Source organism: Equus przewalskii, chromosome 25 (assembly GCF_037783145.1).
Source record: "Equus przewalskii isolate Varuska chromosome 25, EquPr2, whole genome shotgun sequence".
NCBI classification, from domain to species: domain Eukaryota; kingdom Metazoa; phylum Chordata; class Mammalia; order Perissodactyla; family Equidae; genus Equus; species Equus przewalskii.
Window position 1 is genome coordinate 29664571 of NC_091855.1, and position 17899 is coordinate 29682469.

General features: G+C 35.5%; 1 long non-coding RNA gene across 2 annotated transcripts in view; it reads right to left on the reverse strand.

Annotated features, from left to right (window-relative positions):
- Positions 1–16697, reverse strand: part of LOC103551337 (uncharacterized) — a 65935-nt gene extending 49238 nt beyond the window's left edge. For both annotated transcript variants that reach the window (XR_544988.2, XR_011533059.1), the window contains exon 1: positions 16632–16697. This is a non-coding gene — a long non-coding RNA (uncharacterized lncRNA). The remainder of the gene's footprint in view (positions 1–16631) is intronic.
- Positions 16698–17899: the final 1202 nt, after the last annotated feature.

A 17899-nucleotide genomic window follows, 5' to 3' on the forward strand; every position in this document is an offset into this window, starting at 1 on the left:
CCTGTGCAAAAGTCAATCTTTCATGTGGTAGAAAGTATGCCTTTTCAATTAGGTCTTGGATTACGTGAAAATTATAATGGTTGTGATTTCTTATTCTGTACATATATATTTTTTCTCAACTTATTCTTAGATTGGTCCAAGCACTTATCTCTGTCTGTTCACTTCATCCCTGGAGAAGCATGGGCAGAGATTATCCTTAGAAAGGTACTGAAGGCAAACACATGTTGTACCAGAGAGGAAATAATGAGAAATGAATCCGAAATCTTCATATTTGGAGCATACTTGATCTTAGTTGACAAAGTTAAAGTAGTTCCCTGTGAAAATCACAATCATTCCTTATAAGGTACATAAAGGAGAGAAGGCTTATCTTTTGTCATTGATGCATCTTCATCACCTAGAACAGTGTGTGGGACCCAACGGGAGATCAATAAATACTACTTGACTGATTGGATTTATTTTTCATTTATTGGATTGTGAGTATGTTGCCTGACAGAGGTTGGAGATGCTTTTACAATTAAACATGTGTCCTAGGGAAATCACAGCCATGAGGTCAGGAGGAAGGAAAATTCAGAAGAAAACTGGGCAAATTAAGTAAAGTTCATCATCAGTCTCGAGGTTTATCTCTTATTTTAGAAACAGCATCCTCAGCAGACAGCGAGTACCTACTCAGGACAGGGTCAGAAATGTAGAGTCAGGTGGGAAGGAGAAAAACTTTATCAGAAGCAAGAGATCACGTAATTTCCAGCTTAAATTATCTTCTAATTACTTCCCCCAGTATCATCCTGGGCCAGTCATATGTGTAGAGCATTCCCATATAATACTTCAAAGTCCCTGACAATAATAATAATTATTAATCATATTATAAAGTAATTGTTATTGTTATAATTGCCGTTTTTGATCATTTAATATAGTCCAGACAGTGTGCTAATAGCTTTACGTAATCTTCACCAAACCTCTTGTGAATTATTACCCCAACTTTTACAGAAGAGGAATCTGAGACTAAGCGTATATAACTTGCCTGAGATCACACACTAGTAAGTGGCAGCCATGACCTGACACCCAGGCTTTCTGATCATAACACTCATGCTCTTAAGCACTAAAGAATTCTGTACCATAAAAATAAAATCTCTGATAATTTACATTTTTTGCTCAGGTTTTCTCAGTTTATCAGAGTTTTACCTCACTAACGTTACAAAATTTTCACCTGGGCTGAAAATTAAGCTTTTCCCACCTCTCAAACTCTATCCTTCTTACAAAACAACTCATGTAACCCTTGAAGTTTTGAATCAAACTAATGCTGGGAGGATGTTTTTAAAAAATATTAGAAATATTGGAATTGATCCCCCAGAAGTTTTAACTCTGGGAAACAGAGGCATCTCCCATCATACAACTTAGGGCTCTATAAATAATGGAGTGATAGAGTCTCACGGTATAGGGAAAAAGTGTCAGAAGCGATTTCTGAGAAGAGGAGTTACTCAATCTGGGAAGGAAAGCAGAAGCCTTTAAATGCTCTGTACTCTAGCCAGCATCCTGATATTGCCTTCATTATTTATGAATTACTGGATTTTTAACTTGAAGTATAGTTGATATACAATACTATATTAGCTTCAGGTGTGCAACATAGTGATTCAACATTTACATACATTACAAAATGATCACCACAGCCTGTCTAGTAACCATCTGTCACCGCACAAAGTTATTACCATATTATTGACTATATTCTCTAGGCTTTACAGTACATCCCTGTGACTTATTTTTTTTATAACTGGAAGTTTGTACCTCTTAATCTCCTTCACCTGTTTTGCCCAGCCCACCGCCACCCCCCCAATCTCGTGATCACAAGTTGGTGCTTTGTATCTATGAGTTTGCTTCTATTTTGTTTCGTTTTTTGATTCCACATGTAAGTGAAATCATATGTTTTTTGTCTTTCTCTGTCTTATTTCACGTAGCATAGTACTCTCTAGGTCCATCCATGGTGTCACAAATGGCAAAAATTCATTCTTTTTTTACGGCTAATATTCCATTGTATACATATACTCCACATCTTCTTTATTCACTTATCTGTTGACGGACACTTAGGCTCCTTCCATATTTTGGTTATTGTAAATAATGCTGCAACGAACATAGGGGGATGCGCATTTCTTTTTGAATTAGTGTTTTTATTTTCTTTGGATACATACCGAGAAGTAGAATTGCTGGATCATATAGTAGTTCTATTTTTAATTTTGGGGGCAACCTCCATGCTATTTTCCATAGTGGCTGCAACAATTTATATTCACACCAACAGTGTGCAAGGGTTCCCTTTTCTCTGCATCTTCGCCAACTCTTGTTATTTGCTGTCTTTTTAATAATAGCCATTCTGACAGGTGTAAGGTGATATCTCCTTGTGGTTTTGATTTACATTTCCCTGATGATTAGTGATGCTGAGCATTTTTGCATTTATCTGTTGCCTATCTGTATATCTTGTTTGGAAAAATGTCTATTCAGGTCCTGTGCTCATTTTCTAATCAGATGATTTGTTTATTTGATATTGAGTTCCAGGAGTTCTTTATATATTTTGGGTGTTAACCCTTCATCAGATATATCATTTGCAAATATCTTCTCCGATTCACGAGGTTGCTTTTTCATTTTATTGATGAAATTACTGGATTCTTAATACTTTTATAAATCATCTTCCTACTTATTTTTGAATTATTTTATTATGTATATATGAATATATTCTTACTGCTCAAACTTTCCTCTGTTTTGTTTTAAAGAAACTTATAGTATTTCACATTGCTTCCTTCATCCTCCAGACATCTGTTTGATACTAAGAATGCTAGTTTTGTATGAAGAAAGAAAAAGTAGCTGCTAAGTGCTTTTATACGTGCAAGTGACTTCTTTGATGGGCCCTGGACTATTGTATTGTTTTCTCTTTAAGGAAAAGAAAGTCCTACAGCCGTCGCAACTTTGTAATACCACTGAAGTCTAGAAAGCGATAATCTGCAATTAGTCAAGTAAGTGCTATTTCTGGAACATTGAACATTCCTGTTTGGTAGTTTGACAATCTGTCTGTTGAAATGGAAGACAGTCTTTTGAGAAAACTATTTGTAGTCACTGGGTAACGTTGATTATCTACCTTTGCCAGTGCCTGGAAATAGGGAAATCATTGGGAATGACTCAGATTGCATATAAATATTCTGACAAACATACTTGACAATGTTGAAATATACTATTTCTCTGTTACTGGAAAGAAAATTATTTGCTAACGTTAGGAAAGAGATAAATGACATACAAAACACAAACTAGTTCCTTCTTTATCCTTCTTTATTCCCATTGAAAGCTAACGTTTCTCCTTCTCTGTAACATGACCTCCCCATGCATGCTCAGAGTAGCTTTTGGCCTCCCAGACACCCCCAAATGGCTCTGAAAATTGCTGTGAAAAAGAGATTTGCCCATTTCCTGAGAACCAGAATGACTCAGAAGCTGAGCGCATATGGGAACAGTTGAGCCTCTGGATTCCCTGAGCCGTTTCCCATTTCTGATAAGTTATTCTCTTCGTACATGAATGTGATTCTCTTCCAGATAACAATCTGTGCAAGAAGGAAAAGAAGAAAGGGACAATTTGGATTTATTGAGACAATCTTCCAGCAGCATTTCATGTACCCAGGCCTTGGAAAATGGCTGAAACTGCATTAGTTTGTGGCAAATGTGAATTATCATCTTTCTATGTCAAGTTGTTCACATCTTTTGATAACATAGCAGACAATAAGTACTCAGAGTATTTATCATGGCACTTAAACCACTCTGAAAGAAACTCTAATACCCTTAGGGACAGCTTCCATTACCAAGATATCCAATATTCATCTTGCCCTGAGTGCAACCTCTAAAGATAAAGTCCCATTTAAATAATCAATTCTTCTAATCACCCCACCCAGCAATGACTGGAAATGACTCCAAAGAAAAGAGGAGTAAGATAATCAACTTTGAAAGAAGCCCTTTTTATCTTAAATTTCAAAGTATTTTTCTCACCCTCATCGTTTATGTTTGCCAGCACATATTGTAAGCAAACATATGCATCAGCACATAGCACTCATTGAAAGTGTCAATCATATTAGGACATCTACATGGGTTTGGTGTTTGTTTAGCAAAAAAACAAAAAAATGAAAAAAAATTAAAGATCATTGAATTATAAAAAGCAATTTATAGTGTAGCTTGATATTCATGATTATTTTATCAATCAAGTCAACTTTGCATTGAGAGGAGAGGAGTTTTGAGTGTGTTCTCATTGTTGGACGTAGGTCAAAGAGTGAAAATTGATTCATGTGTCAGAAAGTTTAAAATGAAAAAAGAGTTTGAGAAATTAACTAGTTATCCTGACATTGCAAAGCCCAACAAGTCTACGTTTACACTGAAACAAACAATGTTGGGGGCCTGGAAGAGCTCCATTTTATGACGAGATGTGAATTACCTTAGTTTGCTATTCTTTGTTGATCAAGAAATTTGGCAGTAATGGAATTCTGCTTCATTACGGTGCTGTGAGAGAAAACCACAGCCAAAGCAACAACAATCAGAGGAATAATTCCTGATTATAATAATTCCAATCTTTCATGACACTTTGCCCTCTGCTCTTCCAATCGATCCTTATGCAAACCATGTGCTTTTGGCAAGAGAAAATAAAGACCTATCCATGGTCTTTTAGTGCTTCACAGAAAGTCTGTTTTTCCGTAGTTACATGGATATATGTAACTTCCATGTTGAACTAGTGTCGCTCTAGAGCATATTAGAATCATATGCAGCAAATACTGGTAAATCTGTACCTGTGTCTCCTTAGATTCTATTTCAACATATACAGGCATGACTTGTACTTTCCTGAAACGCTAAGTCAGTGTGTAGCTTCTGAGTCTACAGTTTAGTATTATAGGTCCTAAGGCAAAACTCCGCTCCCTTCAAGATACTGACCACCGTTCAAATAGAGCTAATGTCTTTCTTCTCTGTCCCTCCTCAGCGGGTTTCCAGTCACCCACAGGGCTCCTCTCAGCTTAAAGGCATCAATTTCCTTTTCTAATTTTATGGTGGGAGGACAGATAAAGGACATACTTCCTGAGGCATTTGGGAAGTTTAATTGTACTCTTGTGACTTCGTTTCTCATATAAGAGGTACAATTATTCAGAAAATAATGAAGTTAAGTAAAACACAAGATAAATCAGACTTTAATAACTATTCCTGCTTGTTTAAACTATTTGATTAAGTGATTTACAGCATAATTGTTTATGTATTTTCCTGTTCACCACTAATGTGTATGATTGTTTATTTATTTACCTAGGTTTTGTTCTGTCGCTCTTCCCACAATGAGACCAAAATGCAACTGTTATTCTTTAATCCGGGTTAATCAAATAAACTAGTGTTTAGCATTGTTAATTCCATGAGGGTAGAGGTGGGGATGGAGGGAGGGTATTTACTTTTTTCTGTTGTAATTTTTGTTATTTCATTATTTGGTAATTACCCAAGAAGTTATTTATACTCTTTAAAGTGGGAGAAACAAGTATTCTGAAGAGATTATGTAATAGACCTATCCAGGTAAAATATTTCAGACTCCAACATCTAAGTTGCATCAAATTTTTGTTTAGGGCGATCGCTGTCCCTCAGGATGGGTAGCAGCTATCGCTGGTAAACCTTTGAGAGGGAGATGGGTACCCACAGAGTGTTAGGTGGTTATTTAGTTTGAATATGATTGGAAGGAAAGAGTGTCGTCGAGGGCCACACAAAGAAAATAGCACTACTCCTGTCAGTTGAATGGCCCTATATAGCGTGAATCTATGAGGTGAGGGTCATAATTAACTCCTTCATTCTCATTTTTGACATTTGAGTGTGGCCATAGAGACAAGACAGTGTGGGACTATGCGGCATGTGCATTTCATGCATGATTTTCTCTCTTTCTTGGATTGACAGAACAGTTATGAGGGTGTATTAGTCTGGATTCTCCAAAGAAATAGAACTAATAGGATATATATATATATTTAATTGGCTCATGTGGTTATGGAGTCTGAGAAATCCCAAATCTGTAGTTGGCAAGCTGGAGACCCAGGAGAGCTGATGGTATAGTTCCAGTCTGAGTCTGAAGGCAGAAGATCAATGTCCCAGCTAGACGATAGACAGGCAGAGAGCTAATTCTCCCTTCCCCTGCCTTTTGTTCTATTCAGTTCTTCAATGGTATCTTAATCCATTGGGGATGCTATAATAAAATGCCGGAGACTGGATGGCTTATGAGCAACAGAAAAGTCTTTCCCAGAGTCCTAGAGGTTGTGAAGTCCAAGATCAAGGTGCTAATAAATTTGATCTTTGATGAGAGACTCATTCTTAGTCCAGAAATGACTGCCTTTCAATTGTGCCCTCAAGTGGCAGAGGGGCAAGAGCGTTCTCTAGGATCTCCATAGGGCACTAATCCCTTTCATGAGGGCTCAGCCCTGATGATTTAATCATCTATCAAAGGCCCACCTTCAAAGATGAGCATATAGGCTTCAATACATTAATTTTGCAGAGGGAAATAAGCATTCAGCCTATAGTAAATGGATGGATGCGGCCCACTCGTATTTGGGAGGGCAATCCACTTTATTCAGTCTACTGATGCAAATATTATTCTCATCCATAAATACCCTCACAGGCGTACCTAGTATAATGTTTAATGAAATATCTGGGGTGCTCATGGCCCAGTCAAGTTGACACATAAAACCAACCATTACTGGTCTGGATTAAGACCTTTTAAAATGTTTGTTTAAACTACCTTTCTTCTAGATCACTTGTCTTTTGATGATCCATGTACATTGCTATGGAAAGTAATTTGTCTCAGATCAATTGAATTCACCACACATTTGCTCTGCCCCTGCACATCCAAGATAAAATGCTCGACTGTAGGAGAAGATGAAGAGCAAAAGCCTTAAAAGTTTGTAACTTGGTATCGAGAGATAGGTGTCCCCTAATTGCAATGAAAGGCAAAATGTAATGTGACATAAGAGACGTGTAAACCATTTTTAAAGGAAGGCAAAAGGAGGAAGAAATTACTTCCACTGAATGACTACTGTAATCAAGGAATATACTCAAATAAGGTCTGAATTGCCTGGATTGTGAAGGATGAAAACCAGAACTTAGAAATGGTTGATTTTATATTATAATAACTATTCCACTTGGAAATAAATTTGTGTCTGAAGCCCAGAAAATTCCCTGGATGAGTAAATGTCAATTGTGGAAAAAGGCAGAAAGGGATCACTAATCCTTTCATGGGATATGTGCTGCCACATTTTTGGGGACTGAACTATTCTGATGTAACCCTCAAGGAACTCCCTGAACAGGTGATTCCTAGTTAGGGTAATTCTCACCCTCTCACTCAGCTCCAACCATAAAGATAGAGTCACTCAGAAAATGGGATGCTCACTGAATGCCACTGACCAAGGAAGGAATGTAAATCTAAGAGGAGTCTGGAAATGTAAATATCAACCATTTTTCTACATACAGTGTTCTCTGTATGTAATGTATGTAATGCAGAAGTAATGTTATTCTCTGAAGTATTAAACCTGGAATAATGGCTCAATGAAGCTTTTGGTTACAAGATATATCTGTGATAGGTAGTAAAACATTCATCCAGGAAAGATAGTTTTTATAATTAGCTTTCATATTAAGTGGAAAATTATTGCAGAGTCCTTCCTCCTATTTTCTGGATTGTAATAGAATAAGACTATACTAATCAACACTTCTGTAGCAATTAGTATTTGATTTTTATTGATTCTGCCTCATAATTTTGATCCTTTATGATTAATAGCTATAGTGTATATGCATAGGATGTCAGGAGGGAACAGAAAAGATGGAGTTTTAGCAGGGTGGTAAAGAACAATAAGGAATAAACAAGATATAGATGTTCGCCACCGTAAAGAAAGTCTAAAAGAGGAAGGAAAAGTTTTCTATTAATATACTTATCAATGAGGTGTATCATTTATTTAGTAGCTGTTATGTATTAGGTTCTGTGCTAGGCACCTCGACATTGGAAGACACATTATTATCTACCACCTTTTATAGGGAAGAATCTGAAGTTGGAAGAAAATTAGTATTTTTCACATTTACACAGACAGCAAGTGATGAAGCCAGGATTCAAATGCAAGTTCAATCTTACTTCACTGGTTCCAAAGCTTATATTCTTCTCAACATACATTGGTCTCACAGAGGAAAGACAATATCAGTCTTATATATTTTGTCATTGAGATATCATTTACATCCATTCACCCTTTTATATACTTTCTCTGTCCTTCCTTGGCCTTATAGTTTTTCCTGTGTTATTGCAGTGGTTTCTGAATTGATTTTTCTTACTCTTGTTTTTCATCTATGCTGTTGTCAGTTTATTCCCTTTCCACTTCAAATCCACCCTTGTTTGCCCAGCTTTGTGATATGATGGACAGAACTGATAATTATTTCTCTTTTGCCCACAGGCACGCTGTTAGGCTTTGTCAATAGAAGGCACCAGAGAGACACAGCAAAGCCATAGCAGAGGAAGCCTTCTCTTACACATTCTGGTGCTTTTTACTTTTCTTTTTTTCTTAAATCCCAGCAACTAGAACAATGTTTGCCACACAATGAAGACTCACAATAAATGGATGTATGTCATGGAGGGATTAGAGCTGTTCCATTGGGCCTGAAAGGCAAAAGCATATATGTCTGGGAGCCACAAGGAAATAAACTTTGCCTTCATATAAATAATAATTTTATCATGATAAAAATGTCTCAACAAGAAACAGGATACTGGCGCATGTAGGTAATTCCTTACAGAAAAGTGTTGCTTGGTAATAGATAACAATTCTAGAAAACAGAGTAAGTCAGAGTGAATGTTAAATGAATGGATGTTGCAGAGTAATTCAAACTCTAGGCAAGGATTTTGGTGGTGGTAATTGTTCAGATACTCTGAACACTTAAGTTTTATCCTTTATTTCATACAAAAACAATCCTTTGGGGAACAGTAGTTATCACCTATCTTCTTAAATACCCAATTTTCTCATGTACCTTGTCATTACTATTGTGTTTTTTTCCTTCTACCAATGTCCTTGAAGCTGTATCAGTTGTGTAATAATTAAAATATCTGTAGTGAATCAGGAGGCAAGTTTCTCCTTCTCATTTTCAGTTGTAATCACCAGAAAATGCATGGCTGCTTGATGGAGAGTACTAGATTTTAATACGAACATATTAATCTCAACATTTCAGTTTTCCCTCATTGCCTCCAACAAATATTACACATTCTCCAATGTTTAGTGGACAATAAATCAGTGTTGTGGCTCATTTAATAGTCATATTAGAAGGGATATGTCCTTTCTGAAGTTTTAGAAGTTGGGCTAAATACTCAATTTTATATATTTGACCCCCCCAAATCCAGATCAGTCTTAAAATAAATAATAAACTAACAACTACACAAACTCTCTGGGGAAAAAAAATAATTTAGTGGGTTAAAATCGCTGATAGATAAAGTGCCATCACACTCTCCAGACCGTATAGCTGTTCTCTCCTCTGCTCCACAATGTACATTCCTTTTCAGCAGCATAAATCTATCTCCTTTGGTCAAAAGGATGATTTAGTCTCCAGAGCCCAGAGGAAATCCTGTTGGATTCTAGGATATGAAGAGTTTTGTAGTTCCAAACAGGAATTTGCACACCAGAAATGGCCAATGGTCCATCCAGTCGAGCATCCTGCTTCCTACTGTGTCTAATGATGGATGTTTTAGGAGAAAGCCATAAACTCACCATGATGCACCTAATTGAGAAATATAACATTGCCAAGGAAATTTCCTCTTAACTCTGCTAGCTGGTTAGTTTATCCCATGGTGCCTGAGGCCTGATAACTATTTATCTCCATGCTACTGTTACAGAGAAAGTCTTATTTTTCCTAAGAACACGCTATTAAATTTCTCATAAGCATCTAATCCTTAATTGAATCTCATTAACCTCTTCTGATTAACAATTCACTGTAGAGTGAACAAGAAATCACATTCCACCTTTTAACTTTGCTTAAAAACTTCCAGCCAAATGTACATAAAATAGCTATCTCTCTCTACATTATGGGTTTTTAATATAACACTTCTAAAAAATATATAACCCTCTGGAAGTCAACATAAAAAAACACTTTGTAATTAGGTATACAATGTATTATTTGGTTATTAAGATACAAGAGAGAAAGTTCAATGTGTGACTTGTGAATGTTTCAAGTGTACTCTGTATTATTTGTTTAAACCTTTCAGGAACCCCATATTTCTCTACTAGGAGAAAATTGCCACTGAGCTAGACTACATTAATATGAAATATGGTTAACAATGTCCTTGCTTGGAAAGTACTAACAACGTGTTAACAGTTTTCCAGGACACTGTGGACAATGTATTTTATTTTTTGACAACAGGGCTGCAAACCACTTCATGGAACTCTGTCAAACATTAAGCTGTTGGTGGAAGGACGGCAAGTAAACAGTCTACGTCATCAAAGGACTCAGCGCATTGTCATCACCTATTAGAAACTGAGCGATGTGGGCAAGGTCAAAATCTTGCATTAGGACTTTGTGCTTCTGTGGGTTAACTGCTACCCGGGTCTGGAGAAGAGGCACTTATATTTGCTGGCAGACTAATTAAGGGGGATGATGTGCCAAAAGAGTTCTCCCCTCATTTTTTATACTTGCGTTTATTCATAGCTGTACTTGGGTTAGTGGTGAGTGAGGCCAGAAGAAACAGTAATCCCCCGACGATTCCCTGACTGTTTTTGCAAAGACAGGTGAACTTATCACCTATTTTTGAGTGAGAAGCCATAAACTCTTCCCAAGTGAGAGTAAAATATTCAGTTGAATGCTACAGGTTGTTCCTCTGAATGGTAACATGAATAATCAAACATTTTGTTTATTAATATGACCAGTATGACTAAAGTGGGGTTTATTTAGACATCACAGGATGAGCATCAAGAGCACAGGACCTCCAAATGGATGTCCTGAATTTGAATACTTGGCCCGTGCAGTCATTGCTATATGGATCAGACACGTCGTCTATCTTCTAGCTGACTTCTCAAGTATGCTATTTGAGGGTTAGAAATTCCAACAACACTTTCTAAACCATTGTTCCTATTGTTACTACTGTTGTTATATTTTCTAATGTATAAATTATATAGTTAACATGAATCAGTAAATTATATGAGCAGAACTTATCCAACAATTAAACTAGTTAATTTTGAGATCCAACACAAACTGTGAGTTGTTTGGGGGAAAAAAACATACTAACAAAACTTTGATGATAATAATAATATTTTATACTTATGCAGAAAATTTTATTGTCTTCTTCACTTGAGTTTCACAAACATCTTATGAGGTCTGGGAGAATTTTTATTATAAAAATTTGATAAAAGGGCTATTTTTTTTCCCTGTAGGAACCAAGATCCTTCAGGAAAATGACATGAACTTTCTTTCATACTGTGTGTTACAAGTGAGTGCTAGACTGAGAAAATACTTCCCACCGTGTCCCTCCCACTGTGAGTGGATATAACACTTCTACTTGAATGGCTTTGGAGCTGTATGGTTCTGTAAATGTCATCATCAGATTCTTTTAAGTGGATATCATTTTCTTAAAGCCTGGAACGTGTATGTGTGTATAGACACCCAGGTAGGGTTAAACAGGTTGACTAGAAATTGCTTTTTCACTCAGACTTTTAGTTGCAGGGCAAATCTGCTAAACAGACACTGTCCCAGACACTCTGAGGAGAAACAGAGAAATCCACAAACATGAAAACTAATGCAGAGTTAACAAAAATTTTAAATGAACCCAGCATGCACTGGCATAATTAGCGTGAGGACCCTTGGATTCATCATACTTTCCAGGTAAACAGAATCTCCAGGGTTTAGAATAGATTCTGGCACATAATGAATGCTTCATGATTATTTCCTTGAAAACACACACATACCACATTCATAGCACATTGATATCTATTACGTTTGTAGAGGATAACTTCTTGATTGCTATATTTACTAATTTTTTAAAGGTTTATTTTGACTACAGAATTTTATGCTCAATCATTGGAAATTTGAAAATAGAGAAATTTTGAAAAAAAATCACCCACAGTTCAATCAAACCAAAGACTTTAATCCTATTTACACTTTGGAGTGTCTTCCCTCAGTGCTATTTTGTTTTTATGCGGGCTGATTTTTCTTTCAGTGTGTATGATAGTTCACACATGATTTCCATTTTCACTTTTTCTTTCCTTATAGCATATACACATTTATCATGAGTTTTAATGAACAATATTATAATATCCTATTCTGTGAATAGACTTTGAAATGTGTGGTCTCTGAGGTTTTCCTTTAAAAAATAAGGTTTAAATGAACATATTTAGGAAAAACGTTTTTCTTTATTGAATTTATTTTTGTAAGCTTGGGCCCCAGAAATGGAATTCCTAGTAAAAAGATAAGAACAGCTTAAGTTTTTGATACATCAACTATCTAACTGTTCTTATGTCTTTGCCATCATTTCTTAAACTTTGCAAATCTGGCAGGAGTGCATGTGTTGAATTTGGGTAACGCAGTTCAGGTTTATGAGAATGTTATGATGTTTGAGCATTTTTCATATATTGCATTTCTATTATTTTTCTTCATTTGTAAATTATACACCATCATTTTCTTATTGCTCTTTCTTAATTTTTCTATATTAAAGATATTAATAGATATTTTCTATATTAAAGATTTCTCAGCTACATGTGCTACAAACACTTTCTTCTGATTTTGTTCTTTATATTTTTATTCTTGGCATGTAGACAATCTTGACCTTTATAGAATCAAATCCGATTCTTTGAAATCAAATCTATGAATCTTTTTTTAAATTCTATCTATTTTATATGCTTATTAGTCTTTTTTCTCTGGACTCTAGAGTATAGAGATTTAAAAAAATGCATATTTTTCTTCCAGTTTTATATGGTTTAATTAAGTCATATTCAATTCTTTAATTTATATGTAACTAGGATGGATGATCATCCAAACTGCTTTGTTTTTTCTTATCGTTGTTCCTTTCACTGTTACTGTTTTCCAACAATCTTATTTTGTTAATTTGAATATCAATCCTTGTTTATTGTATTTACTTTGAATGTATTTTCTCAGGGTTTTTTTTTTCCCCTTTAATTTGAGACATCTTTTTTGAAAACTGGAAGTTGTTTAATCTATGTAAAATTTCCTCTACGATTTCCTCCAAAGCTTCTAAGTTTAGAAATGTCTCCAATATATCATGTCTAGAAAGTATCTTGTTATTTTTAACTTTAAAAAAATTTATAAGGATTGATATTTTATGTTTTTGAATGCCTTTCCAGGGTCTACTGATTTTTTTAATTCAATTTATTTAAACTAAAAAAACCACAAAAATAGTTCACCCATTTCTCCCAACTCTCACCCCCCACCTCTGGCAACCACTGATCCATGTATAAGAGAGGTCACACACACAAATTGATGTTGCATTTCGTTAAATGAGGTGGGTTTTTTGCTTCTATTGAGATGATCATATGATTTTTATCCTTTGTTTTGTTAATGTGGTGTATCAGATTGACTGATTTGTGAATGTCGAACCATCCTTTCATTCCATGAATAAATCCCACTTGATCATACTGTATTATCCTTTTAATGTATTGTTGAATTCAGTTTGATATTTTGTTGAGAATTTTTTAGTCTATTTTGATCAGAGACATTGGTCTGTCATTTTCTTTTCTTCTGGAGTCTTTGTCTGGTTTGGGTGTCAGGGTAATGCTGTCCTTGTAAGTGAGTTTAGAAGAGTTCCCTCCTCCTCTATTTTTTGGAAGAGTTTGAAAAAGATTAATATTAATTCTTCTATGGATGTTTGGTAGAATTCACCAGTGACACTGCCTGGTTTTGGACTTTTGTTTGCTGGGAAGTTTGTGATTACTGATTCCATCTGCTTATTAGTAATTGGTCTGCTCAGATTTTCTATTTTATCATGATTCAGTCTTAATAGGTTGTATGTTGCTAGTAATGTATCTATTTTTTTTAGCTTGTCCAATTTGTTAGTGTAAAATTGTTCATAGTAATCTCTTATGATCCTTTGTATTTCTTTGTAATCGGTTATAATACCTTCTCTTGCATTTCTGATTTTACTTACTTGAGTCCTCTTTTTCTCTTGGTGAGTCTAGCCCAAGGTTTGTCAATTTTTTCTATTTTTTCAGAGAACTAGCTTTTAGCTTCATTGATCTTTTCAATCATCTTTTTAGTCTCTATTTCATTTATTTCTGCTGTAATCTTTGTTTGTTATTTTCTCACTTCTACTATCTTTGGACCCATCAATCATTTTAGGACTAGTTTTATAGTTCCATATAATCACGTTCTTACGTTCTCTAGTTTTGTTTCAAGAAGAAAAAATAAACCTGTCACAAAGAAAATAATTTGTGAAAAATCTTTCCTGAAATCTTTTATTTACTAGAAGGAAAACATATGATGCCAACTGCAATTTAATTAATTGAATTAACTTTGTCTTGCTTTTATCCTTTCTTCATAGTTTCCTTCTCTTCTATATCGTTTTTGTCCTTTCCCTCTGTATTTTGCACATGAAACACACTGTATTTTCAACTATCCATTACCCAACATTTTTACAATGGTGAAATCTTGTTACAGAGAACATAGGAAGTTATCTTCAAATAATGGTGATAATAATGCTGAAGGTGATAGAAGCTAATATTATTTCAGGCAGACCAGTTTGTGACTTCACTTTACATACATTATCTTTGAAACGTCAGCTTACAAAAGGCAAGGATTTTGACGGTCTTCTTCATTGCTCCCATTCCAATATCTAGACTAGTGCTTGTAGACAGTCAGTGAATGTTTACTGAATATTGCTGAATAAGTCTCAAATCCTCCAAACAATGTAGCAATAAATATCTTATTAAATTTTATAGCCATTTTACACCTTGGGAACGGAAACTTATATGAGTTCCATATTTTTCCAAAGGTACAGGACATACTTGAGACAAGTCTGATATTTGGATCTGCTGAACAATATTCCTGGAAAATTCCTTTCATTCCATCCAATTTTGTAAATGCCCAGGAATTTGTAGAAGTATTTTGCACCTATTACTTATACCTAGTGAGCAAGTAAGCATACAGCAGATTCTCTAGATTAACTAGCAATAGCGGGATAGGAGGCTATATTATAAGAACCAGAAATCAAACCCAACTTTGATTACAGCCATGTGTTCCCATTTAATCTACACTGCCTGGCATGGAAAAAATGAGATGGAGTTGAGATGTAAATTCTGTATACTATCCAATATTCGTAGTATGATTGTGTGTGTGTACGTACATGTGTAGATGTGTGTATATGAGAGAGAAAAAATGTATATGGAGAGTGAATTGGAATTTATCTTAGAATTATTTTCTCATGGATCATTGCATCTGTTAGAATTATAGTGATTCACCCATCTAGGAAAACCAGTTCAAATTTACATCCTTCAGAATATATTTATCACTGTCTATCAGGTAAACTTGGTTTCTCACATATCTTTGCACATACATAGCAATGCATATATCTCTGTTTCTTTTTAGCATAATATAATGAATTATTTTGGGGTCTAAGAGTTCTGCGTCTCACCCCAGATAGTGAGCATTCCAAGGAGAGAAAGAAGTGTGTCTTATTTTATATATACCAGCAATGTGGTCAGGTCTCAATAAATGTTTGCTGAATTAAATTGATGGAGATGTGACAACTGCTTTAGTTACAAAACAATAATAGCTGTAATTTACCAAACACTTACTGTATGCCAAGCACTGGTCTAGGTGCTTCATATATAAAACTCCATCTAATCCCAACAATAACTCTACCAAATAGATACTATTATTATTATCATTCTCACTTTCTTGATGATGAAACTAGGGTGAGAAGGAGACCTGGGATTCAAAATAAGACCCAATTCTCATCAGTTTTTTCTAGTGAAAACTTCTCTTACTCCTACTTGTAGGGTACTGCCTCCTAATGAATATAAAAGAAATGATTGCTGGCATATTGCTCACTAGAGCAAATCCAGAACTAGGATCCAGGCCTCAGGATGGCCAATCCAGTGGTATTTATACCACTTCACTAAACTCTGAATTACTATGGATGAAACTACATCTGTTTTGTTGAACGTTGTAGCCCAGAACTTGGTATAGGGCCTCTGATACAGCACATGCTAAATAAATGTTTATTCATTGAATTAATGACTAAAAACAAAATCATGTTCCTTAAATTTCTATAATAATTTAGTCCTAAAGTGGAGAGGTAGCTACTTCAGATGCATAATTGCAGTATTAAGGCCTCTGTTTCTAAAGGAGCACATTCTTTATTGCTTTGTAACCCAATACTCATTAGGAAACTGCATTTATGAGTTTGGATATCAAGTCTTAATAATAAACTGAGCTAGTTGTTATAATGACATTCATTCCCTTGTGTATCTAGAGCTACCCCTGAGGACTTTGTAAAATCTGAATAGAGACAGTACATGATTCATTCCTTAGCTAGGCATCTCTGGGGTGTGTCATGATGGTTAGTATTCAGCCACAAGTTGGTAAGAGATATTTAGAAATGTCAGAGCCGGCAAAGAAAATGAAATCTGCAATTGAAAACTCACCCAGAGGTTTCTGTGAGGCTAACTCTTCGGAGATCTGTAAGAGGCAGCACGCCAAGTCTGAGCGCTGTCTCAGCAATCAGATAAACACACGTGTTTGCATGTGACAGTGACCATTGACAGATGGTCTGTGGGAGCCTGCCAGGAAATAGGCCTCGATTAGCACTCAGCTGAGTGCTCTGCTTTATGCAGTGGGCTGCTTTCTGTTTGATTGCTGAGACAGACATGCTCGCTTGTAATACTGGTATGCAGCCACAGTTTGGGTCTATTTATTTCACATTCTCATCAGTTTTTCTAATGGATAATAGTTCCTGAAGGCCTCATTTGGATCACTAAAATACACAATGGGCATACTGAACCTGTGAACCAAATGAGAAAAGGCTAAAACCTCATGCCATGTAAGAAATAATTATCAAGACCCTAATGCTAGGAATCTCTGTTTCCTTTTTCATTATCATTGAAATGGTAAAAAAATGTGTTTATCATTGAGTATCTTTATCTCCTGATCATTGTGGTTATCAGGAAGGACAGGGTAACAATGAGAAGACAACGGGACAAAGAGTCCATAGGCATGGCTTCTAGCCAGAGCTCTGAATTTACCTGTCCAGGTGCTCTCTGCCCTGAGTGTGCGTTTACTCATCAGTAAAATAAGAATTAAATGCCCTCTAGAGGTCTACTTTCTCCTCTATAATTCAATAATATTTTTTCTTTGAAATAAAATTTAGCTTTTCTGGAAAGATCACTCAGCATACTCAACATAATAGTTTTATAGAAAGGAAATCTATAATTCCTCGAATCCCATGTCTTTTCATGCTATGTGGATTAGTTCTTGGGGTTAAGTACTTTTATCTGTTTTAAATACTTGCTATATAATAGGTGTCCTTCAAATATTAGATCTCTTATGGATTTCCTTCTTTCTTCCTCTCTTTTTTCCACATAAGTTCAGTACAGTCATGTAAAAAAGTGAAAAGTATTAAAATTCTTAAAGTAAACTGCACAATTAGGAATCATTCCTTTGAAACTTCTGGATCTGGCTATGATAACTGGAATATAGGCATGAATTATTCGATCATTAAGCCGTGCATCTGCCATTTGTAGAATCATAACTATGGATTATCCAATCATTAAGCCACATATCATCATTATCATTGTCCAGTTATGGATAATACTTTTTAAAATATAGCTCTCTGAAAGCATGTCCAAGGAGCCAGGACTTGAGGGGACAAGATGCCAGAGAGATCAGAGATGCACTGTGGTTAGCCTGATATTCC